General features: G+C 38.7%; 1 protein-coding gene across 5 annotated transcripts in view; it reads right to left on the bottom strand.

The window, feature by feature from the left end:
• The window catches only part of sphkap (SPHK1 interactor, AKAP domain containing), a 132751-nt gene extending 109054 nt beyond the window's left edge, over nt 1–23697 (bottom strand). For all 5 annotated transcript variants that reach the window (XM_055012254.1, XM_055012255.1, XM_055012257.1 and 2 more), the window contains exon 1: nt 23563–23697. The gene's annotated coding sequence lies outside the window, so the exon portion shown is untranslated. The remainder of the gene's footprint in view (nt 1–23562) is intronic.
• Nucleotides 23698–25187: the final 1490 nt, after the last annotated feature.

Genomic DNA, 25187 nt, shown 5'->3' with positions numbered 1-25187 from the left:
CTCTTAAATAAACCTTTCATGCTTAGATGCAACTTCCTTTAGAATGTTCAGATCTATAAAGTCCCTACTTCTGTCTCCATGCGTAACTCCCCTTTCATTGCAGCTTGAGCACACCAGCCCACCTACGATTCTGCTCAGAAACAGTTACAGGCGTTGCAAGTTTGAAGTAAATAAGCAGGTCATTTAGCAACACATGTTCGAACTAGATATGGATTCTGAAGGCAAAATGAAGAATGACGCAGGAAGTTTCACCATGCAAGCTGACAAAATTGGTTCCTTAGGTTTGTTGCCTATGAAACCCTGGACATCTGGATCGGTCTTTTTCAGACTGTCATCAGCACACTGCAGTTTCCTGTTGGAAATGAAAAAAATTAAATGTCCTCTAGAATATTAAAACACACCATATTGACTTGTTGATAATGTAGAAAGCAACACTTAAATAGATTTGTTTTCATGCTGCATTTGTCCTCTTATTTAGGCAGCCAGTTATCAATACATCACGTGGATTTGTCTAAAAATGACATTCAAAGGCAGCAACGTTACAATAACTTCTTCTAGAGAGCTGCTCATTACATTTTTAGTGTTTAGGAGATGTGGTTATTTGTTGTGTTTTTTTTGCTAATGATATATTAGGACAGTTCATTGTTTGGTTTAAGTAATCATTTGGCAAATATGCCCTTTTGCATTTCAAATATTAGAATACAACATTAACAGTTACTATATCTGTACTGTAAGTACAAAGTTGCCGTCTGCAGTAAATTAGTTTTCACACATTATATCTTGTTTGTCTAACTCTTTAAAAAATACTGAACAACAAGCTGTTTTGCAATACTAAGTGCCTAACCGTTTCTAGCCAGGACCATGAATGTTCTTGAGTCAGTCAGCTGGGAGATAGACTGTTTCCAACTGATTCCTGTGATTGTGCTGCAACATTTGTAAAATACAATAAGTAATTATAACAAATTTGGAGATTTAGAAAGCAGTCTTTGACAGACTAGCTGTTTTCCTCTTCTTCAAGTGTTTATGCTAAACTAGACAGGCAGTGTATCTCTGTGCAGACGTCACGAGCATGAAAAAAGCAACTAAGCATGTTTTACAGAGACATAAAAACCACTGAAAGAAAAAATCTTGATTTTATTATAATCAGCTAGAAGATCCGCAGTTCGAATCCTGGCCTGGGATCTTTCTGCATGGAGTTTGCATGTTATCCGTGTTTTTTCTCTGGGTTCTCTGGCTTCCTCATACACTCCAAAAACATGCTGAGGTTAACTGGTGATTCTAAATTGTCTGGTGGTGTGAATGTGACTGAGCCTGTTTGTCTCTATGTGTAGCCCTGTGATAGACTGGCGACCTGTCCAGAGTGTCCCTAAATAAGCTGAGATGAGCTCCATTCCCCTTGCGACCCTGCAGAGGATTAAGCAGTGTATAGATATTGGATGGACATTATAATCATAGGGAGCCCCCAAAACTTGATTGTAAGGTTGAAACACAGACAATTTGTCTAAGCTGCTTCTCAAAGGTAAACTAAAAACTTAACTTCATTCCATCAATGTCCACCAGCTTTAACTATGTGAGCGGCATTTCTGATTTAGCGAAAATGTAACCAGTGGATCTAATGTTTTGAAGCCCTTGTTCCGGCCCCCATGACTGGTGCCAGAGGCAGGACAATCTCCTCCATCGAAGGGAAAGATTGAGCCGTGGTTTACAGAGATTGAGTACACACTGGAGGGGGAATCATGTATTCATGAAATTTTATATTTTGGTGTTGCTGTGTCATTTCTGCCTTTTAACTGGTGGCGAGTCAGAAACGTTCTCCCCCTCTGCGTGCCTTCAATCACGCCGCCTTCTCCCTCCAAATGCAATTCAGACTGAGCTGTGGTTGGAGGGCATTGGAAATGAACTCCTCAGAGGCCCTGCTTAGGAAATGAAATTGCCTCGACTATGGCCTTTTGTCACGTCGCTCCACAGTGCATATGAATGATCAGTGCCACGTGGTGTAGCACTGCACTACAGGAATCACATAGTGACACAAGTCTAATCAGACTCTCTATACAGTCACTGTCAGGGGCTGTTATTGCTCTCCTCTGTCTCTTTCCAGCTTGTTTTCATATTAGCTCTAATTCTCTTTTATTGTCAGGGCTCTACAAGAGCCAGTAGCTATTAATGTGGCTGTTACCTCTGTTTCTGCTTTTCAACAGATTGTCGATGACACAATAATTACAACTGTTTTACCTTTAGGGGAAAAAATCTCACAAGAAAGAATTGCATTGCAACTTTAAATTACCTCCCAACTGGTTGTTTAACTTAGGTCTACTGAGAAATTAATGACCAAAAAGCTACAACATTTCAAGAATTAACAAACTATAGATGACTGTTTCCAAAAATCACTGCTGGCGAGTTGTAATTCAAACAGCAGATAAGTAGAAAACACGGCGTTCCCTGTAGAGGATGTGGGTGTTAATCCACTACTAACATGGTTTAAATCAGTCCACTTTTCAACGACAGTCAGCACAAGTGACAGCAGTGACTTACTCCGCACATCTGACCACGTCACGACTGAGCACCACCAGTAAGTGAAGTAATTTGTCAGCTCTGGATGTACACTGCTGGAAGTTAATGCAAGTCATGCTACCTCAGTTCACAAACAGTGAAGAACAACTATCAATAGATTACAAACAGCATGATTTCTGCAAGAGAAGAGAACCTCGTGATGCAGTTGTGTCATTACAACTACAGCTAATTACTTTCAGTACTAATTTACATTAGAAAAAACTTTATTCCAATGAATCAGTGATTTAGATGATGAGACACGACAAAAAGTGAAAAACAGAACTTTCCAGAGGCCTTGCCCAGGTGCCTCTAAATGAATTAAACTAAAAAATAAGTCCTTGTTGTTCATCTTGTTAAAACATTATGATGATTTTCACCTGATGCTTCAGTCACAAGTTGTTTAAATTCTCTTGGTACTGTTTTAGATCTTTCCCTTGCTAGATAAAGGTAATTAATAATCAAGATGTACCATTAAGCTTTGTAAATATTATGTGGATCTTCTAAGCACTTTATTTATTATTTATTTATTTATTTATTTTGTGATGCATGCATGTAGACAATCTGCTTATCAATATGCTGAGGCCATTATGTTATGTGCCTATTGAGACCATGTCACCTGTTTGTGACTCATCCTGGTTTATATTTGTAGGCAGAGTATGTTCCTTTTGTCTGAAGAAGAGCATGTACGGTGTTGGTAATCTAAAAGATGTTCTTGGGAGCATCTATACAAGTGTGCTGGCTATATATTTCCAGATGATGACTCACATATATTTTTGTCCAGTACGTACAACTCATGACAGGGATATGAATGTTTTTGTGAGTTATTTCTGCAAATTATGCATTTACCTCAGAATTTTATGTCACAAAGCTAAGCTGTGGTGAGGTTTTCAACTATTTTTAGCTAATAAAACAAGCTAAATATACCAAAAGTTAGAAATGCACAAACCAGTATATGTATACTCAAACTACTCGTGTTCTCTTAAATATCTGCTCTCTTGAGACTCCGTTAAATTTCTCAATCTAGCACAAAAGAAAGGCTGTAAGAGTCTCTCTCGGTGAACTATAATTTTAAGTGCGAGGCTAAGAGAATAATGTAACACAATCTGAAATAAATCTTCACTGTGAGATCAGTGCCTGTCTGCTGGATGCATGCATGGAAGGATAGATGAATATTATTTCACTCTGCTCTCCATTCTAATGCTCCTCTGCTCCACTTAGTGTTCAAGCCTCTCACAGGACGCAGATGCACTACAGAGACAGAACTGAGAAAAAGAATAATAAAGAGAGAGAAATGAAGGCTAAATTACTGTAAACCTCAGTGTGAAATATGAAAATTAGATCATCTCTGCCTGTCTCATCCCCACTGTGCAGGGATGATGACACACAGGCTGCAGAGAAATACCAACGTTAACACTAACAAACCATACCTCCCTTAAAGTCCTCGGTATCTTATAAGAGAAATGTGAAGACTAATGTATAAGCATGTTTTTTACTGCCTTGTACAGAGCGTTTCACAGCTGAAATGTGTTATCTAGCAGATCAATATGGAACATCAGAGCCAAAAAAATAAAAATAAAAAAACTGACATTATACATGGAGAATGATGCTTGTGGTTATGGATTTTAAAACTATTTCTGAACATTTATACAATCCTTTACCTCATCTTAAATCAAATGCACTAATTGGATATACACTTTTATCCTTCCTGGTAGAAAATTAAGCAAGATGATCCACACCAGTCAACACCAGTTTCATTCTAGTTATTCTAGTCTTTTTTTTTTTTCCCAACAGGGCGAGGAATATAAGCATTCAGAAAATCACACAGGTTGTGTACAAATCAGCAGCCATTTTAGACACCACTTTTATTTGACGGGAAAATACTTGACTGGGTGTTTGTTCACAGCCTGTATGAAGATGTGTGAATGCTTGTGTTTGTTGACCACTCTGACTTTCATATTTTTCTTGGCCTGACACAACACCGTTCGTCAACGAGGAAAGGGCAGAAGGAAGAAAGACAGAAGGATAAATGCACAAAGGAAAAGATAGAGGGATGAATGAAAGATTTGTGTAGTTAACAGCCACTGTGAGGATGAGAGGAATAACAATGACCACACACTTTTCTTACCGTCTGTCTATCATTCCGCACAATCACTCCAATCGCCCTGTCAGCTAAATACAGCAATTTCTCCACTTGGTAGGAGCCTCGGTGCTGTTGACCTATTGAAGCTTGGGAAAGGCAATCACTCTCCCACCTCTCACAAGCACACAGATACATGTACCAATGTGTGTGTGTAATGTGTCCCAGAGTCCCAGAGGGTGGACACTGCTGAGCCCTGCAGCATATTGGAGGAAGACAATTAAATCTGAGAAATAATTTAATTCTTTCGCTGCCATTTCCCATGGAGGAGTAGCCTTACGGTGCTGCTGATAACACTTAGTTACATTCACGCCTGAGCATAACCTGAAACCACAACGCTGTGTCCAGGGTTGTGGCTTTTCTGGTATGCAGTGTGGGCTACAAAGTGTGTGCTCAGAATTTAATGCTCCAGACACTGACAGCACCATCATCAGAATAACAAATTGTTCAGCAGATGTTCACTCGAACTAATCCGCTCTTCAGTGCAGTCTAAACCAGCAGAATCTAATGGCTGTGTCTCTGTATGACTGTCAGTAGAGTTTAAAGAAAACTTTTGAAATGTTGCAAAAGAAATTTGGTTAAAAAAAACAACATGGAATGACTGATTTGGAGCAAATAAACTAGGCTGCGCAGTCGGAAGGTGCTGGTATGAAATATATTACACGTGGCTGTAATAAAAAAGTAGAAGAGTTAGTCACAGAGACAAAACCAGTTGTTTGTCAGCTGCCACAAAATGTAAATGAAGAAGAAACAGACAAAACCAGTAACCCTGTATGTCAAAAAAAATGGAGAGAAAAAAGGAGAAAAGTTTTCAGAAATTTCTTTCAATTGGCCAAATTGTAAATATTCTTTCATGTCAACAAGCATTGGCCATGTATCATGCTGTGCAGGGTCTTCTGAAGCTTGAAATATAGTTGATCAGTCATGTGAGCGAAATGTTGCCGACATCAGAGCTCATTTGGAAAAGGTGTTCTAACCTAAGTATTAATGCTTTTTCAAAAAAAAAGGCAAAAACCATCTCCAGCGAGTGTAAAAACCTTGTTGCAAAACTTAAATATTTTGTCCAAATGTTGTCGTTTTCAATAGTTTTTTCTAATGCAATACTTTAAAATGTGCATTAAATGGAAGCGCTAATGTCGCAGCTCTAGCCACAAACAGCAGTAGTGGACACAAAACTATCTTCATAAACTAACCACAGATTTTGATCAGAAAAAGGTCCTAAGTCAATTCTTCAAGCTACAATGTCAAACACTGGTTCAAATTTCCCAAATATGAGGATCTGCCACGTCACTGTTACATTGAAAAGTCTTACTTTTGCAATATGAACATTTCACATTGGAAAATTGTAATGGACATGTGGTATTGTAGCATTTTCAAACATTTTAACAAACTAAAAGTTGAATCGGGATTGTAAAAATTCTACTGTTTAGTTGAGGTAATGTTGTGAACCAAGTGGTGTAGATTATTTGGAACTTCAGAAAACCATAGTGGTGTGATTTACACTGTTTATCTAATAAAAGCAGTTTGAAGTAGAGCTATACCTCTTCACTAATATTGGACAACAAACAATCAATTAATCAAGAAAACAATCAGCAGTTAAAATCCTAATGAAAATAATTATTAGTTTGAATCTGTTTCGGAAAATTCCTTAAATATGCACATGCTTAAAAATGCATTTGCTTTCCCTGCAAGCATGACGCTAAACCAAATTCAGCACAGCTACAGTTTTAACTATCTTCATGTTGCTTTTAAATGAACACTGAACCAAAGACAAACATGGCTGCGGTACAGACATTTCAGTATGAATTGAATATCATTTCACTCTGACGGATGTGTGTCTCCGAGGTACAAGGAAGGAAAGTAAAAAGAGAGCGACAAGGTGACAGTGTGAGTGCATTTTAGAGTTCAGTGGTGACAGAAAGGAAGAGTGACTAGCAAAGACTTGTGGTACGAGACATCCCATCCAACTACAATTTGGTGTCAGCCTAGAGGCCGTGGCCTTTCCTAATGCAATATGTTTGGAGGCAGCCAGCCATGAGCAGACAGACCACACTCCATAGAGCATGATTAAAAATCCAATTCTATACTGTTGAAAAAGAGTGAGGCACAGTGGTAAAGGCAGCGTGTGAGAAAGACAGAAAAAAAGACTGTAGCAGAATAAGAGAATAAAGTGTTTCATTTATCACCAAGTGGAGGAAAGAGGCCCATTCATCTATAATCCATTAATCTAGGACACTTGTGAGAGCCTCATCCTGGTCTCTCTCACTGTCTTATGACAAACTGAGCTAATCACAGGGAGCAGAGAGAAACTCAGCTCAGCCCACGCTGTAGAAAGTACTGTCCTGCTCTCTGCTCAGACTCTCCGGGAGGAAGGTAGACACAAAATATGACTTCTAATGAATTAACTGTTTCACTGAGCACATCAGGACTGGAGATGTGCGCCACAGCAAGCAGCGCTGCTTTCAGACTGTCACTAAAAGAAGCATGACAGTTCATTTGCTGAAATGTGTAAAGCAAAATTTTGCCTGACAAGAACCTCCATTGGCTGCGGAAGTCTTTCATTTTGTCCGTAAAGCAAAAAGCAAAGTTCCGTATATCAACAAAACTTATTCAGGAGAAGGTTAAGAAGAAAGGATAAAAGGTGCCACTGTTCTACAATACGGCAGTTTAGATTCTTCCAACCATGAGCATGATCTTTTCCTGAACTTCATTCAATAGTTCTGGATGGTTCCTTAAATCTCATTACGCTGAACCACAGTTTCCATACATGTTTATAATGCATGTCTCACAGTCAATCACTTTTGTTTTTAGACTGTAATCCTTCCTCTAAATGTCAAATGTCTCTTTTATCTGGAGCATTCGAATCTCGTCTTGGTTTTTCACACCATGCTCCTAGTTGCTGGGGGCTACTTTGTCTTAGTTGGAACAACTGCTCCCCTCTTCAGCTCTGGCAAGCAAGTCTTTGCTGGATAATGTAATATGGATCACTACTAGTAGCATGAGAATTTCACCACAGAAACCAGATGTAAAACTCCCAAATTTTGCAAAATACAGAGTTTCACTTGTTACTGATGGGCTTGATCATCATTGTGTGAACTTATTTGGCAAGGGCTTGAATGTAACAAAAGTACTGTGATGTAATGTTCATGTATATGTAAAAGTCTCTCACTCAAAACCCTGAGAGGCTATGAAAAACATGAACAGTATCATACATCCTCATCTTCCAAAGAATGAATGTCTAGAATTCGCAGTATTTCCCAAATACCAACATTGCTGTAGAAAGACTATGTGTTACAGTTGTGGAGGTAAATGTGCATTTGGCTTCAACTCCAACAGCACAGACCCAACACTATTTATTTTCCAGTTCTTGCAGGGGCCATGTAATCACATTTGTGGGGTCTCTGACATGGGAATCCAAAAGTTTACTTTAGTGCACAGACTTTACTCAGTTTACTGACTTTTACTGACCTCTTGGTTGTATATGCTGTTGACTGAACTGCTGCACAGATATGAGTATACATTTTTCCAAATGTAATGTATAAATTAAGCCTGAGCTATGGTGTTCCCCAGGGCACAGTGCTTGGTACTCTCCTCTACTTTTTCTTCAGTGGTATCATTCTCTGTAATGACCACTTTTTTTCAACCTCTGCTACTCTGAATAATGTCCAGTTATACAAATCATTTCTTCACCTTTCATAAGTTTAACAAATCAAAGCTGTCTATAGTCCTCGTTCCATTTACCTGCAACCTTGAAGTAGCATTTGACAAACACTTCTCCTTTCAACATTGCTGTCAATCATATGATTGCACCTTTAAACGAGTAGTTTTAGTTATTTGAATTCAGAAAACCTTTGAGTAATTGGCTCATATCAGGAAATGGTCAGGATTTGCTTCTGTAAGAGCTGTTTTGGAAGGAGCAAACTGCCTCAAATTAGAAAACCCTTGAAGGCAATGACAAACAAAATGCTATTTATTTTGTTTTTTATCTCTGAGGATGTGCAGATGACTTTCGATTTAAAAAAAAAAAAAAACAATGAACATGGTCAAAACTACATTAAAATGTGTTTTATTTATGCAGGAGATGCAGAGATCCTAAATTTACTGTACTATAGAAAACAAATGAATCCTATATTTGCTGTTATTGAACTGCTATTTTTAGTCAATTATATCTATCTTTGAGGGGTTTTCAAAATTTATTGTAGGTCACCTTCAAACTAAGGAGCCGCTGTTATTCAGAAAGAGACTGGAACTGATAGCAGATGTTCAGTCAACAAGAACATGAGCAAATACTTGAATTAGAGTTGGAGTATTCCTGATGTGTTCCCACATATGCTATTCCAAAAGGTAAATACTGTGCAACATTGTATTGATTTACATGGAGAAATTACCTTTTTGCTTAACTGACTCCACAGGGATGAAAAATCCCACTTTTGTCTGAGTATCTTATTCGGAGCAGGTACGTAGCTCCTGCTCTGGTTACTGATAGTGTAACAAATCATTACTTAACTCTGTGGCCTTATTCAGCCTTACAGTATGTCAGGACAACATGGATTGTTTTCTTTTTAAGTAAGCTTTAATATTCCATCACTATTATCAGTGCCAGCTCTTGGGTGCAAAAGGAACAATGAAGAGATTCGGGGAGAAGGTAATCGGCTGCCGGGTGATGAGCCAGGGGATCCAGGGGCTCCTTGGCTAGCAAAGATAAGGCTTCATTTCATCCCATAACACCCGCTGCCAGGGTTGAGGCTCATGCATTGACTGCCATCTGAAAATACATTTGTTTCTGAACTGAGGGACAATGCCAGCTGACTAAATTATCATTTTCACAGAAATATGCCTTTCAGTAGAGAACTACACACACACACACACACACACACACACACACACACACACACACACACACACACACACGCATATCCACAGACAGAGAACACAAAAACAACAGAGAAAATAGACAGAATGTCGGACTGATACCCAATTTCTACAACTGCAGTCTGACAACATCCTTTGACTGTGAAGTAACACAGAGTTATACCTCTGAAGAACATTTAAAAACATGCTCGTACGTGTGCTACTGTGGGGTTTACACTGCTGTAATGTCTGGAGTTGTGTGTACGGTCTCAGCATCTGATATCTCCTCCCATCATTGCTTCAATGAAAATAAAAGGACAAAATGAAAAGAGTCTAAAACTTCTCCTTTACAATGTTGCCTCTATGATTAGAGAACAGTTCCACAGTTTTCAAGTTTTTTTTTTTTTTTTTTCTGGATAGAATCCTCCCTTTCCTACATGCACACTTACAGAGTAGCTCCTCCTGTCTACTGGCCACAGAGGGATCCAGTGTGATGGATGGAAAGTAACTGATGAAGCTCCTTATTAGCTTTAGCTGAGCTGAAAGTGAAAGCAATCTCAAAGATTTCCATTTAAATACATGTCTGTTAGGCCATTTTCCGTGGTCAAATGATGTAACACAAAGACGATTGAACCTATGATTCACTGGTGAAATTCAATTAACGCAGTTGCACTTACAGTATTACGAACTAGGTGTCTGTGGACACATTCCTACACAAAATAACAAGCCATGTACAGTTAGCGACTTGTGTTTTAACCCCCAGCGGGTTTCTTTCTGCTAGAGAAGGTAGGTGGAGTGAGAAAAAGACTCACTCTCCAAGTCAGTAAAGATGGCATACTGTTTTTAAAATTTGCAGTAAATGCCAGTGTGGCTGAACAAACAAGCATTTTTGGAAGTGTCTCCAGGTGCCACCTGACTGACGGCATCACACAGGCCATAATTTGGATCTCTGGGAAGTGAGGCTCAAAAATACACCTGCAGTTACACTTATCACCACAGGTGCTGCCAAACTGAACAAAACAAAGATCTTTAAGAGTGCCACTTCATGAGTTCATGTTTGCACAAAATGAGGACTGTCAATTTTGCCCACAGTAGCCAGTATGCTTGGTTTGTCGCACAGTGGAAATCTTCTCCCCGACACCTTCACGTCATCAAATTATGGGGTCTATGTGGGACCATTTATGTAACATTCCCAAACCAACAGTTCAACAATCACGCCTACTTCACACCGAGATTGACCAGCTTATGGGGAGGTGAGACAGAAGCCAAAGATGAAGTCGACCAACATGTTTTTTTAAGCTTGATACATGCATGATTAATAATAAATCAAGGAGACAACATTGATGTTAGGAACTATGTTTGCAATAAAAGATTTAAAATAACCCAAAGTCCAAAATCGAAATGCCTTTGTTTATTTCTGTTTGTGAACTTTTCAACATGTGTAACTACTAGAGACCACTAAGTGCTGACTACAGATAGTAAGAGCAACTGCATCAGAGCCAAAGTAGCACATTTTCAAATTAATTTATTTTATCAGAGATTGGTTTTAAAAGAAATAATGATCACAATAATTTGAAAAATGCTGAGTACCTGATCCAGTGATCAGCCAGGCCGATAACTGGTCAACTCCAAGCCAGAGGTCTCTTTTCATTCTTGACAACTTTTTATTCAGCTTTATTGTAAACAACCCTGCAACACTATGAGGATCATCCAGGATGGACTATATATGTGCAGCTGTATGCCCCAATACATTGTTGTGTTGCATTATCACAAATTCCCAGAGCTCAGGGTGACTTTTTATTTTCATGACGTAAATTCACCATTCTGTCATCACATTAATAGTCTGAAAACACTACCAAAATACTAAAATTACTGACAAATGTGGCAAATATACAGCAGCAAAAATGATGTGGACTCAGTCACTGAGTCTGAAGGAGGAGTCATTCCTGAAGTGTATTAAACTTGCATTTTTTTCAAAGGATCAGCAGGGGGCGACTCCTCTGGTTGCAAGTCTGAATACATAGAAGTGTTTGAGAAAATGACTCTACTTCTTCCTTGATTTGTGACTTCAGTAAACATTATACTAATTAGTCTATGGTCTCGTTCACTAGTTTTAAGTTACTTTCAATATAGCATGTTCATTTTTGTAAATTATGGTCACATTTAGGGTAAGGTAGACAATATTTTAGAGCAGAGTGACCTGTCAACCAGGATACAAAATGTAACAGCTGACTTTCATAACTGGAGACACGCTGCGAAAGACTGAACTGAACACCGTCACTGAACAATATCTTGCTCTCCATTTGGGTTTACAAGCAAACAGTTACAGGTATCTGCTGTTTTCATTTTTACCAGTTAGTACATTTTGTTTTAAGTCTATTTTTGGCTAGCATCACAATGTCTTTTGTCCAGTCAATGTAATGCACATATTCTTTACAAACAAAGCAGACATTTTAACATCTTGCTGCTCTAAAGGGAGCAACAGGAGAGCAGAGCAGGCCAACAGCGGCTCAACAAAAGGATTAAATTAAAGGTAATCTATGGCATGTTGTCACATATTTCAAAGACCAGAGAAGGAAAAATGTCTCCTGAGTGACAGCGACAAAGTGCCAGCCTGATCCCTTTAACTCTCCATGCAATTATGAGCCACTAGTGAATGTCATCAACACTGTGTCTTCTTCTCCGTCCTATACAGTATATCATCTCCGTCCCTGCATATGTTCCTGCAGGTATCTCTGACTCTGGAGCTGCATGTTTCTGATCCGGTGTTTATCAGTCCCACCAACCTCCCAGTGTTTTGTTTTGTTTTTTTCTCAATGGCCATCTTTCCTCTCCTCTCACTCCAACCAGTCGTATCAGATGGCCGCCCACCCTGAGTCTGGTCTCCTCCTGTTAAAATGGATTTCTTGCTCTTCTCCTCTCTATAGTATTGTAAGGTCTTGACTTAAATGCTCTGAGATAACTACTGTTATGAGTTGGCGGCATATAAGTAAAGTGGAACTGAACTGAATCTCCCCCTCTCTAACTGGATTACTACAGGGACACCTTCCTCCTCCTCCAGATCTCTGCTCCTGTTTTGTATGCCTTCATGTCTCTCTGCTGCTTCCTCACTTTCAGACTCCTCTTCCATTCGCATCTCTTATCACCCTCTCTCCCAGACAACCTCTCTTTCCTTTTCTTTGCTTCCATCTCCATCAATTTCTGCTCCTCTCTGCACGTTCTTTTTCTCACTCTGACACACTTTCAAACTTGTCAACATGCTTTCCATCACCTCCTGAGAGCTGATATAAAGTCAGAGGCAGAGAGAGGGACAGGAGCATTGACCCAGGATGAATCAACCCAGTTTATGCAACAGAAATGCATAAGAGAAAACTCCGAAAACTGTCTACTGACTGCATTCCTATGATTTACTGTATGTGGTACATAATAGACCCCTTAAAAGATTTGTGATGTAAATAACAGTGGAAATACAGATTTATATGTCACTCATATATTACAAACATGCATCAACATGAAAGTAAGTCATAAAAAATACTAATAAAAATCCTCTAAATAGTGAGCAGGGTTGTTCCTTCTTAAATCATCAGGAGTCTTCTGCTCAACCATCTCAGAATTTAATTAAACTTTTATTAATTTCACTTGTTTTTACTATTATTTCTCATCATGCTATTGATTCAGAACCTGCAATAAAGGACAAGTACATAGAATAGCCTTTAGTTATGGGTTAGCTGAAATATTTTGGGGTTAAAGCGTCCCACCCACAGCCCCATTTTTTTTTCGTAACCAAATACTGTCTATATGTTGTGTTTTTAACATTGTGACACGCAACTGCATATGGATCAGAAAATACTAACTAAAAAGCTAAAGTTATCAATTTTTTTGTTAACGTGTGCTCAAAGCTGGTATTTTTCATGACCACTTCAGTTTTTAAAAAATACTTCAACTCACCTATAATGAGAGAATACTGCATCAAAATTAATAGCATGATGAAAAAAGAAAATGTCAAGATTCATCTTCAATAGTTTGTGAGATATTGCCATCAAACATTGCCTCAAAATTCACTGTGCAAAAAAACATGCTGAAAGTGGGTCATCGTGGGTCCTCAGAAAGTGTTGGATATATTAAGATAAAATTTCACACATAGCTTTATTAATATCTATATTTTATGCTATAACATTTTCAGAATAATCAGAAATGGTCGAGTGAAAGTTGTTCTAAAAATTTGATGATCTGCGATGTACTTGTCAAGCAGCACTTTCATGTATTTTACTCCCCCCCCCCTTACCACTGGTCTCATCAAGTCTCATCCTACATCACTTAAACTGATAATATATTTATTTCAAGCTTACTGGTCATTTTTAAAATAACAGACTCTATTTTAAACAGAGACAGACAAAAACAAGCTTCATGTCTATAGCGACCGACTTGATTTTTTTTCAGATAAAAGTACTGTTGCTGTCATTTGACCAGCTGTGGCTGCCTAATTATGTTTGCTCCATGAATTGGCTGTCAACTGAACATTTGTCAATAAAATATTTCGCTATTTGACATCTCATCTCATATAACTCTTACAATCATTTATTTCTTTAAAATCTGTAGTAGCGTGAGTGGTTATGTCTTCACATACAGCACATACAGTACATGATTAGGCTGCAAACCCTCATCATTACAGACTACTATTTTTGACTCACACTGGTATTAACACTGCACATTGTCGATCTAAACACAATTAAGGCTCATGCCTCATTAGCATGCCTGGGCTGGTGCTCTGTTTATTGCTGCCTGTCCAGTCAGAGTTACTCTGGAGAATGTCAGCTGTCAAACTGTTGATCGTACTAGTAGGTCTTCGTCTCCGTTCTGACAGCATCCTGCAGAGCCCCAGTCCCCCCTGAACACAGTGCTGACCCACAGCAGGCAGAAATATTCGCTCACTGACACATGCACAGCAAAAACACACATGCATGAAATCACATGTGCTGGCTGCCCATCTGTTAATGAGCATATGATGGATGGTCTCAGGATGGACCATTTCACCTCTGAGTGCACTCTCTCCTTTTCCTCCCATGTTCCCAGGATACTGAGTTCACATACAGATTAAATACTGGGTTTAAAAATAAAATAAAACGTCTCACAGATCTTAGAGGATAAGTGATTTATACCATTCATAACTATTTCTCTTGCACCATGGAGGTTTTGGTCAAATTGAGTTTCGAGTAACAGAATCTTGTTTATTTGCTCGGCCAGTTGGTGTATACAGATAAACTGCTGTGTAATCAGAAAATCGATACATGATTCAGTGCTTCAACCAGCTGCAATTCCAAGTAACGAAGTCTAAAAAGAAACCTGTAAAAAAAATAATAAAATATATCAGGAGGCTGGAAAACAATATTAGCTTCTGTACTCCTGTGGCTCTCATGAGCCTAAAATCTTAAAAACAAGGGAGCAAACCAAATAATAAAAGCAGAGTTCAAAACCTGGCACAGCACAATAAAGCATACTGATGTCACCAGTAGCTTCATTACTAATTTAAAGAAACAGCATAATAAAATAACACACCACAGCAGTGGCATTAAGCCGCAGGGTTATATGGCACAACAAAACTTGCATGTTACACGACTTTCAAAGTCTATTTGTTGCTCTAACATCCTAAAGAAATAGTTGAAGGAAAAAGGCGTATGAGTTTGGTTTAAAAAAAAAACAAACAAACAAACAAAAAAAACAACAACAAAAAAAACCAGATTATACTGACCATGAAATCAAAGGACATAATGCCCAGTCGGCAGCATTTCAGTGAAAAATGCATCCTTTTTAAGGGCTGCCAAAAAAGGTGTCCTGTGTATTACAGCCTATTGTTTAAAACTGATGGCTAATTTGGTTCTCTGTGTGAAATAATGCTTGAAATAGATACAATTTTGTAGGTATGCATCACAATTACTAGCATCATTGTTGCATTGTATTACAGATTGTATTATAGTTATATAGTGACACTAAGTGATCAAATGATTTGTAGTTTCAGAACTGATGCCGATATCGAATATTAGTAATTGAGCAAGGCTGATAACCAATATTAGGAAATGATGCGCATTATAATTAATTTATTAACAGCATATGATGTCAGGCAAAGTCTTTCATAACTAGACCACTTCATTAATAAGAATCAAAATCAATGAATGTGTTCAACAGAAATAAGGCTGATGATGGTTAAGCGTTACGTGACACTTCAATGCTCTCCGTCTGCTGTTCCTCTCGGTTCTGTTCATCTTTCTCTCTTCTGTCACTTTTATTACCCACTGAGGTTCATGTCTTAAAGGATTATTAATTAGTAGTAGCTAATGTCCTGATTTGTGGAGATGTTTGCACCTCTTGTTCAGTTTTTGCAGATTGTGTCTTTGCTCAAGTACAAGTTAAAGTTAATCTTATTTTAGGAAGTTGCAGTTGTTATAGTAGTCCACATTGTGTTAGCCACAGGTTAAGAGGCACAGCAAATAGCTGTAGTCTAGCACTGTTGGTAAGTAAGTTCTAGCTGCACCACTTATTAACATCTATAAGTGAATTATTGGTGTCTGTTCTGTATAACAGGCATGCTAGAAATGATGGTCTGCAACTGCAGTCTCATGTTTCATCTGTACACCCAGGATTTCCCTTCAGTGAAACAGCCTGACCTAAAACTAAAATCACTTCATTTGAAAAACATTATTCAGAAGTCTAAAAAAAATAGATTTTGTGTCATATTTTGTTTTTGAAACAAACCACAGTATATGTGCAGCATGTGGGCTTTCCTCCTGTAATAGTAGCAACAGTCCCTTTAGGCATCAATTTTTTAGTATTTGGTATTCGGTTCATCTCAGTTGGTTTGCCATTTTTCTATCATCGACTGCTTGAACACACTCAGATAATCACAGATGGAGGGGGCAGAGTTGTCGAAGTTGTGCTGTTGAATTTGTTTTTGTTAGGTAGCCAGCATGATAAGCCCCAGGGAAGTGAGCAATGAAATGAAAATATCCTCTGTGTATAGGAGGATTGTGACACCACAGAGAGATGAAAATACACCCTGAGCCTTTTCTCTATTAATGAGGAATAGTAAGAGTGGTTAATATAGGGCTTCAAAGAAAAAAAATTGTCCATCTTCATACTAAAAATACTGATTCAGTGGAACTACTGTATGTTTTTATTCAAGTCTTTCTGTATAAAGGTTTGTCTGTATTATGAAGTAAGTTTAACCTGCAGCAAAAACTGGTTTGTTGATGGCACTGATCATTCTACTTCATAATACAGTCCAGTGATTGTTGCTGTGTTGAGTTAGAAGTCTTTGAAACTACAGTTACGGTGGGGCAGTATGGCTGGAAGCAGATGGTTGATCACCAGAAACATCCAACATTTGAAGCTCTACTGAGTAAACAGCATTAGCTGGTATCAAGTCAAACACGCGCAGTTGGCTTGCACCTCATCCTCAGTAAGCTATCACAGACATTATAGGAGTCTACCTTAATGCTGTCATCAGTCTATTACCGGCTCCTGTCAAAAAAGACACAGCAAAGTTGCAGTGGTCCACAAAAAACCCAGTGCTCTGTACCTCCATCCTGATAGGTGGCATGATGGTGAGAGGAGGATTCCCTGCCTTTTATCACCACATACACAACATAAGTTTATACAAGCCCACCAAATACTCTTTCTGCAACAACAATTTTGGATTTTACACAGAATGGAGACAAAATGAGCCGAGGCGTAGCCTTTACACTGATCCTGTACAGTGTGTAAATAAACACTTGCAAATGGAGGCTCATTTGTGTTCATTGACGGTGACACTTTCTGCCAGCAGTTTGAATAATTTATCAGCCCACATTCCCCCTCCTGTCCAGGCGAGTGTGTTTGTGAGGGGACAAAAAGACATTTCTACAAGTGACCAGAAAGATAAATCACATGAGAGCACCAGCGAGAGATAGTGGCACAAAAACAGTGAGACAGAGTTGGACTGAGATGAACAGACTCCTCTGTTGTGGCACTCTGTTGTCATTATCCTCCATTGTTGAGAACAATACGAGAGCGCCGCTGCGGGGAGCAGAAAATTGGCCTGAGAGGCCGGACTGGTGATGTATACGTTATTGTTCCCTAACTGTTATTAACTCATTGTTCCTGAGATGTGCGAGGGACATTATATTACCCCGTATAGTTGTGTGCTGTTGGCCTACTCAGTAATTTGCCTACTCTATACTTGTATCGGGGTGTTCATTAAGCTACTTGCACATTAGTGCTTCCTGTGAAGATTAGAGCACCTCGTCATTGAGAGCGTCAGAGAGAAGAGAGAGGAGTCAGACAGTGAAGCAGGGATTTGTGAAAATGTGGGAATGATGGTGAAAATCTGAATTTAAGCTGCTGTCTGTTTTCAGTCTCTATTGATAAACTTGACAGATCAACCACATTTGCTATGACTGCAGAATTTATGGGTCAAGTTACAACCCTGGAGCTCAGGCATCAGTGGGTTACCGATGTCATACAGGAGTGGAGAAGTCAATAAAGGCTCAGTGTCACTTTCAACTCGTCACATGGGGTTGCTTTGTCAGGACTCTTGGCGTCACATCTGAACGCACAGGGAACCATTTATCTTCATTTTTCAGCATGCAGGGTAGTCCCAGAAATCTATAAAAATGCGCCAGCGTCAGAAATAAACGTCATGAGTCTGTAGGCGAAAGTTCTTTGCTCGTATTATCACAAGAAGTTCACCACGACTTCATCTATCTGTACTGAATGCTGACGCATGAGGTATTAACATATCTCTGAGACAACAGCAGCTTTGACAAAACGGCAGAATTTAAGGCTGTGCAATAAGAACAGACTGTTAATGTGCAACGCTTTCAATAAATCAATAGGTCAAGCAACCAAATTGGGCTATTGACATTTTTCATGTCCAGTGGTTATCCACAAATAATGGTCTACATGCCATTAGTGCAACCCTGTTTCTTAAACTACTGATAATATTTTTAAATCACCAAATTCATTTTTTTGAGTAAAAATGTTATCCACTATCATATTTAAACATTTTTTTTTAAATTCAATTAGGCTGTTGATAAATTGAAAATAATTTTATACACAAGTTTGGGTTTTTTGCAAAATTTCTTTGTAATTTTACCTATTGTACTTTTACCTATTTTTCGGTTATAAAACTTTGTATAAAAACTTTAAAAATCAAATCCATTTTTTACAGATCAGTTTAAGCTTCTTTTTGTGAGTACTTGCAGTTTTTTTCTTTAAATACAAATTGAATATCTTTGGGTTTTGGATTGTTGATCAGCAACTTGATTACATCACATCAGGGTTTAGTAAAAATGATGTGCCATTATGGATTAATTGGGAAAATAGTTGGCAGAGAGATCAGTTATGAAATCATTTTTTAGTTGTGCAGCCCTAACATTGCACAACGTGTAAGTAAAATGGAAAATAATGATCCCTTGGGCTCTTTTAATTATGGTAAAATTATGCAATTTCAGTTTTTAAAAAAAGGTCATTATGGGCAAAGTCTTCAACTGTGTGCAATATATCAAATCATCTTCAAATCATATGTGAGAATTTTATCAAATGTTAAAAGTATCTCTGCAAAGAAGCAAGAAAACTGAAGTGAAAATCAAGATATTAAAGCTCTTATTGGTTTGACGTTATGGATCTCTCCTGAAAATCAGTTTTAGCCTAATTTGACTGATCATTTTTCAGTATCTATGGCTTATTACAGATTTTAGCATGAAGTCTTAACAACAGGAAAAGTGACATTAAGTTCCTCCTGGCAGGGTAGTTTATTTTAATTATGATTAACTTTCACAACCCTAACTATCTTTTAGTGGAAAGTAGAAATTGAAGGCACAAGTGGATGACGTTTTTATATAAGTGTGTATATGTTAATTGTTCTGTGGCGTTAAATTTCAAGTGTCTGCTTCAGTGTTTGTGTGTGCACTGACGTTTCACTAAAGCAGCAGTGAGGCAGCAAATTAAGCAATCCCCACTTGGATAAAGATCACAGGAACAGTATTGGCAATCTGAAGTGAACAAGCTGAACCTTTGGCCTTTTGGAGCTTCAATTAAAAGAACCCTTTCCCACTTTATTTTCTTGTGTTCCTGATGTGTTGTAGGCGGCAAGGTTTGTTGAGCAAAGGCCAGTCACAATAATTGCTTTCGCTCAGAAGTTGTTATGCTTTTCTTCCTTGTTTCACCACTTACTCGCTCAATGTATTTCATCCATTTCTCTCTGTACAATTTGTCTTCAACAAGGATTTTATTACAGTAAAATTCTGCCAACATTAAAACCTTCATTCTCAAGTACTTTGTTTTGATGTAGCTTTGTTCTTTCTGGACATCTCTTTGTAGCTTCATTCATCGTAGCACATTTATTGATTTCAGACGTGAAACGGAGTAGATTAGGAAAATAAAACAGGCCCATAGAAGTTTTTCCTTTTTTTATTATTAACTCTTAGCTAAAATAATCTTCCTAAGTGAAAAAGCAAACCAAAAAGACACAGTATCAGCATTTCCTCCTGTGAAGCTGCAGGAAGCCGGCTAAACCTCCTTACACTAATCCAGTTAGTTCCTCCATAATTCCTCTTTGTGCTAAACAGCTACAGCAGTCATCAGACACATCACAGGTCACACATCTTTTAGAGCCGAGGTCTCTGAAAACAAAGACACGATCTACAATTTCTATAATCATGTATTTGCACGCATTGTCACTGTATGTTGAATTTGCAGTAGAGCACACATTCACGCCTCCACTATCAGGTCAGAATTTTACACAATTTCCCTGAAAAACAAATGACGTTCTCATCAGCTGTACTGAACCTTAAGCTCAGAGCTGCAACACAGCTTCACATAGCCACTGTTAGAGTCTCTTGCATCACGACTACACTTTCAGCATTTTTTTTCAGTGTTCTGTCTCCCTCACATCTGACAGAACAAATACAGCCCTATATCAATTAATCCAGCTGTCCACACAGGCTGCATAACAGCATTTCATTTATGCTACCTCTGTTAATGCACTTTTTCAAATGCATCAGGTCTCCTTTTTGCATGTTGGGCTCTTCCAAAATTACTTTAACCTATAACTCAAGGCTGTACCTGAATGCCAACCCTGTACACTCAAAAATAGAATCATTGGACCAATTTAAATAGGTTGCTTCATTTGCTAACATGAAACTCTGTTAAGTTTATTAAAATCAGGTAAACAAGTAATCAGTTAGACACTAAAATCGGTAGATTCCTTTCCAAGTTTCCATTTTTTTAAAACTTAAGTTTTTGCTTTACCCAAACTCAAAATGTAAAACATGCTTTTTATTAAACTAACCATGTTGTCTTTTTCTTGACTCTGTAATTGCCATTACCACAGCAGAAGTATAAATGAGATTTCTTCAAAAGAATACTTTACCTGCAGCTCAAATACATTTCTTTGCAGGGCAGATTAAAGCTTCCGTTGCTCTGCAGGCTTGAGTCTGTTTTCTGAAATTCTTTTAAAGAGCTCTTCTAAACTGTTACACCACTAACCTCAATTTATTTTATGTGCTGCAGCTGTGAGAAGCTTCTCCATTTCAGTTGCGCATCGTGTGCAAGTGTACAATCCAGCTTTTTAAAGATGCAAATGGATAATTTTGAGGAAACCTGATTTTGACACTTTCCCAGCATGAACAAACTGCATGAAATCCTGTATGTTGTTAAAAAAATGGGGCACAGGTCTTATGCAATCCAAATTTAATTCTCGTAGCCTGCAGGGGCCTGTGTAGTGCACTACAACATGTTAAGTGACAAAAATCAAAAGTGAAAGATAGAGTTGGAAAAAAAATTCACTCCAAAGAAGTGTGTCAGCGCTAGGCCGTCATTTAGGGTTTTTTAAAGGAGAAGTCGAAGCACGAACACACCACAGTCTGAGGACATGACACTTGGAGCTACAGACTCCTGCTTCTACGCAGAAACTAAAAGCTAGTAACCAAATAAAATGCAACTAATGTATAGAACTAGGATGTCTTACAACTGGTCTGAGCTTCTGACCAACTAGGAAAGATTTCTGAAGAAGCAGAAATTCATGTCCAGCATGTTTGATTGAGAGATGAAGAGGCAACAGCTTTTCCTGTGTCTGCTTAGTTTGTAACATATCAAATTAAATGTCTCCTTGGTAGAACAGAAAATGCATGACTGTCTGTGCATTTTCTGCGCAGTGTGCCAATAACAATCGGCTGTCTCACGAGCTGCCTCATGTCCACATTTATCAGAGAGACAGAAGGTGAGAAGGAGTGTGAGTCTTCAGCTTGACTGACTGCTGCTCGCCTGTCTGACAAGCTCAGAGTCAGCAAACTTTACTTGGCACTCTGCTGCCACTTTACTGTCAACACAGGGTCAGTGTTTGACGTAGGCGAGCTGGGCGGTGACCCGGGACGCCACCAGCTGGACAGGCTCCAAAAGCGGGAATGGTATTTTTTTTTTTTTTTTTTTTTTTTTAAATAATTCATGTCATACATTGAATCTACTTTCAAAACAGCTCACACTAAACACCTGAGAGACCACAAGAGACTGCAGAGGGACACTCACCCTTGCTGTCACATCGTTAATCTGTTGTGTAAGACTCCATGTTAGCTGCTCCACACAAACACATCACCCACATCAGGAAGAGACACTGAGTCAGCAGCCAAATGTCACTTTGGGAAATTTGGGCACTAACATGATCTGTCTCACACAAATTTGTTTCAGTATTGATGTAAACATTCATTTTATTTCACACTGAATCTGTTAAAGCACAGAACCTGAAGAATAAAGTAACTCTAAATCTCCAAGTATCAGTAGTCTGGAATAGGGCTACGACTTGCTGGAAACAAATGATACAGATATTTAGTTTTCTTCGATGTATATTCGCATTGATCTAAAAAATATAGGAAATTCTACCAAATGGCCTGCAAGTCTATTTGGACAGAATTAATCATTTTAGGGTGACTGGGGTGATTTTGTTGGGGAGTGCATCTGCATGAAATAGAAAATAATTCAAAGAAAAGATGAAGAAAGCTGCCGTTTGTAACCTTTCCTACGTTGTTTTTTCTTTGACTGCATTCAGGTCTGGCTTTCACTAATCTTGGTGCTGATTTAAATGGTTAAACACGGTAGCCGAGTTCCTTGTGTAGTGGCAACAATGGCAATATGTTGCTGATCTATCCACAACTTTTGATCAGCGTCCGCGTTTCTTTTTGCAACCAAATCTTATTTTTCAGTGTTTTCATCTATTTCCTGCCCAATTTGCTGCACATGTGGAGCCTGCATGTCAACAAACTCTGTGCCTTTTGAATACGGTGTAAAAACAAATGAGTAAATCACATTCTGTCAGATGGATTCGTCTTGTAGATAAGTCATGAAAAACGGGAAATGTGCAGGTTTTCTTTTATATAAAGTAGTAAAATAGTTATAAGAGTTGTGTTTTAGTGAACTTTCCTGACCTCACACTTGATTTTCTGCAATTTTGCATATTGCAATGTCCATACCAAAATTATATATTGATCTCTGGGTGCTTCACCAGTAGCAAACAAAAGGTGCAGCACCCGCCTCGGTTTTGCCAATTACAAGCTAAAACTGGTCAAAGTGAAATAAGAACAATTCCCGAAAAATGAGGAGTTGCTGAGGTGAACTGTGGCAGGTGAAGCATGCAGTGTTAAACCTGTGTTCTGTTCTGATGCCTGTTGAGACGTCCTACACGCCCAATTATTCCTGTGATCACCATCAGGTTCATGGTCGCAGACGCCAACGCAACACTAGTGTCATGCTACTGCATGACTGTAGAACAAAATCAAGCTGAACATAAGTGGGTTTGCCTGAATATTTCAAATTAAAGTGCTGAGGCCATTGTAATTGCAGCATTGTTCACAAAAACCTTTGATACAGACACACACACACAATAAACACAAATATATATATTTAAAGGTACATTCATCCACCCCCCCATTGTTGATATCCTCTGAGGAAATACATCAAACAGCAACAGGTATTATCACAAGATGACCAAAAGCACTCACCACACTCATGAGGGTCGATCAGCTCGCCTTTGTAGAGAGAGCTCAGACCGCTGCCTCTCTCTCTCTCTTTCTTTGTAAATGGTACTTTGCAAAAGCAGCCCTTGCTCTCCCACTGTGTCTATCGCTACAAGCCCTCGCTGAGGCTCAGGATAGAGGGTATTTGGTCTGTGTGTTTGTGTGCATGTGTGAGAGAGTGTGTGTGTGTGTCTTAGCCTAATCCCTGCTGAGTAGAGTGGGTGCTAGGCAGCAAATGCTCACTGGAGAGTTAGACGCACAAAACAGAGGTTAAATTGGGATTTACTATGTGGTGAGGACCTGTTTTCTTATGGTCTTGTCAAGGGTCCTTGTTGTTAGTTTACTCGCATTTTACAGACCTACTGAGCATTATGGAATTATTGTGTTTCACAGATTATTTACTTCAGTAATCAAGAAATAGCTGGTCTACAGCTGTACAACTATAGGCCTTGATTTTCTATGTAAATCAAGTGCAGACCTCAATGCATGGCGATAACTAATAATCACAGTATCGGATGTATTCAAGACTCCACCTGCCCACACATGTCAACATGAATTGTTCACGTCACCTTGTGCTGAGTCTGAACAGAGTGGGAGGTGAAGGCTGACTGTCACTTCAAGCTAAATGCAGTCTAAATTATCAATTCTTTTCAGCTACCGTGCAAGTAAAACTCCCCCACCTCCAACAGGAAATGATGAGTTTAGTTTAAAAGTCCTGCTTCTAGTGTTGCTCCTGTGCGCTTGGCTGAGCCCTGTAGGACATAAATTCCCACATTCATCTGCACTAACCAGCAGATATTGTAGTCTACTGTGATCTACTTCTTAACTTTCCATCTGTATTCTTCCAAAATCTCAGTTTTGCCAAAATACTGCTCCATATGCTACTTTTAGTTAAGCATTGCAGTGACACAAAAGCAGAGTTTTGAGTTAGTGCAAACATGGTTGTAGCAAAAGTGGCCAACTTGAGTTCAGATGCATGAAGCCAAATAAGTGGTAAAAGAACCTCTTGGATTTGTTTGTATTTTTTCCAATAACAAGGACAGCCATCCTGCTTTACCTGCCACAAAGTTTATCCTCCATATGAGAAGGACAGGTGAGCCTGTGAGATGTAAACAATAGTTTATTCCTTTGTCCAACTTCCTAGGTCACGCCATTCCTAATGAACTCCCTCTGTCACTACCTCACACACACACAAACACCCCATTAAAGTTTAAGTGGATTAGTGGTCTGTATGACAAGGCTTTAACCGGAACAGTCCTTGACGCAGAGATCAGCTAAGCAGCACAACAAGCCCAAACTCTGACAAGATGCCAAACGCTACTAATGCTCTTATGGATGGTGATAACCTGAAAAGGTACAGATGCCAGACAGAAGCTTTTGGCTGTAAGAGAAAAGTGGGACCATGAACCAGCAGCACTCCCTCACAAAATGATTCTTCTTGAAAAAGTAGGTCAGGAAAAAATGCATGCACATGTAAAGTCCCTTTTAGGGCATGAGCTACCAGGCCCAAGTATTGAATGGTTCAGATATTTCACAGTGATTTTCTTTTTTTCTTTTTTATCTTTCTAAATGTTTGTTTGTTTTCCATTTGTAAACCTGAACCGACACAA

Source organism: Amphiprion ocellaris, chromosome 7 (genome assembly GCF_022539595.1).
Source record: "Amphiprion ocellaris isolate individual 3 ecotype Okinawa chromosome 7, ASM2253959v1, whole genome shotgun sequence".
Taxonomy (NCBI): domain Eukaryota; kingdom Metazoa; phylum Chordata; class Actinopteri; family Pomacentridae; genus Amphiprion; species Amphiprion ocellaris.
Note: the sequence above shows the minus strand (reverse complement) of the source record. Positions and strands in the feature narration are given on the sequence as shown.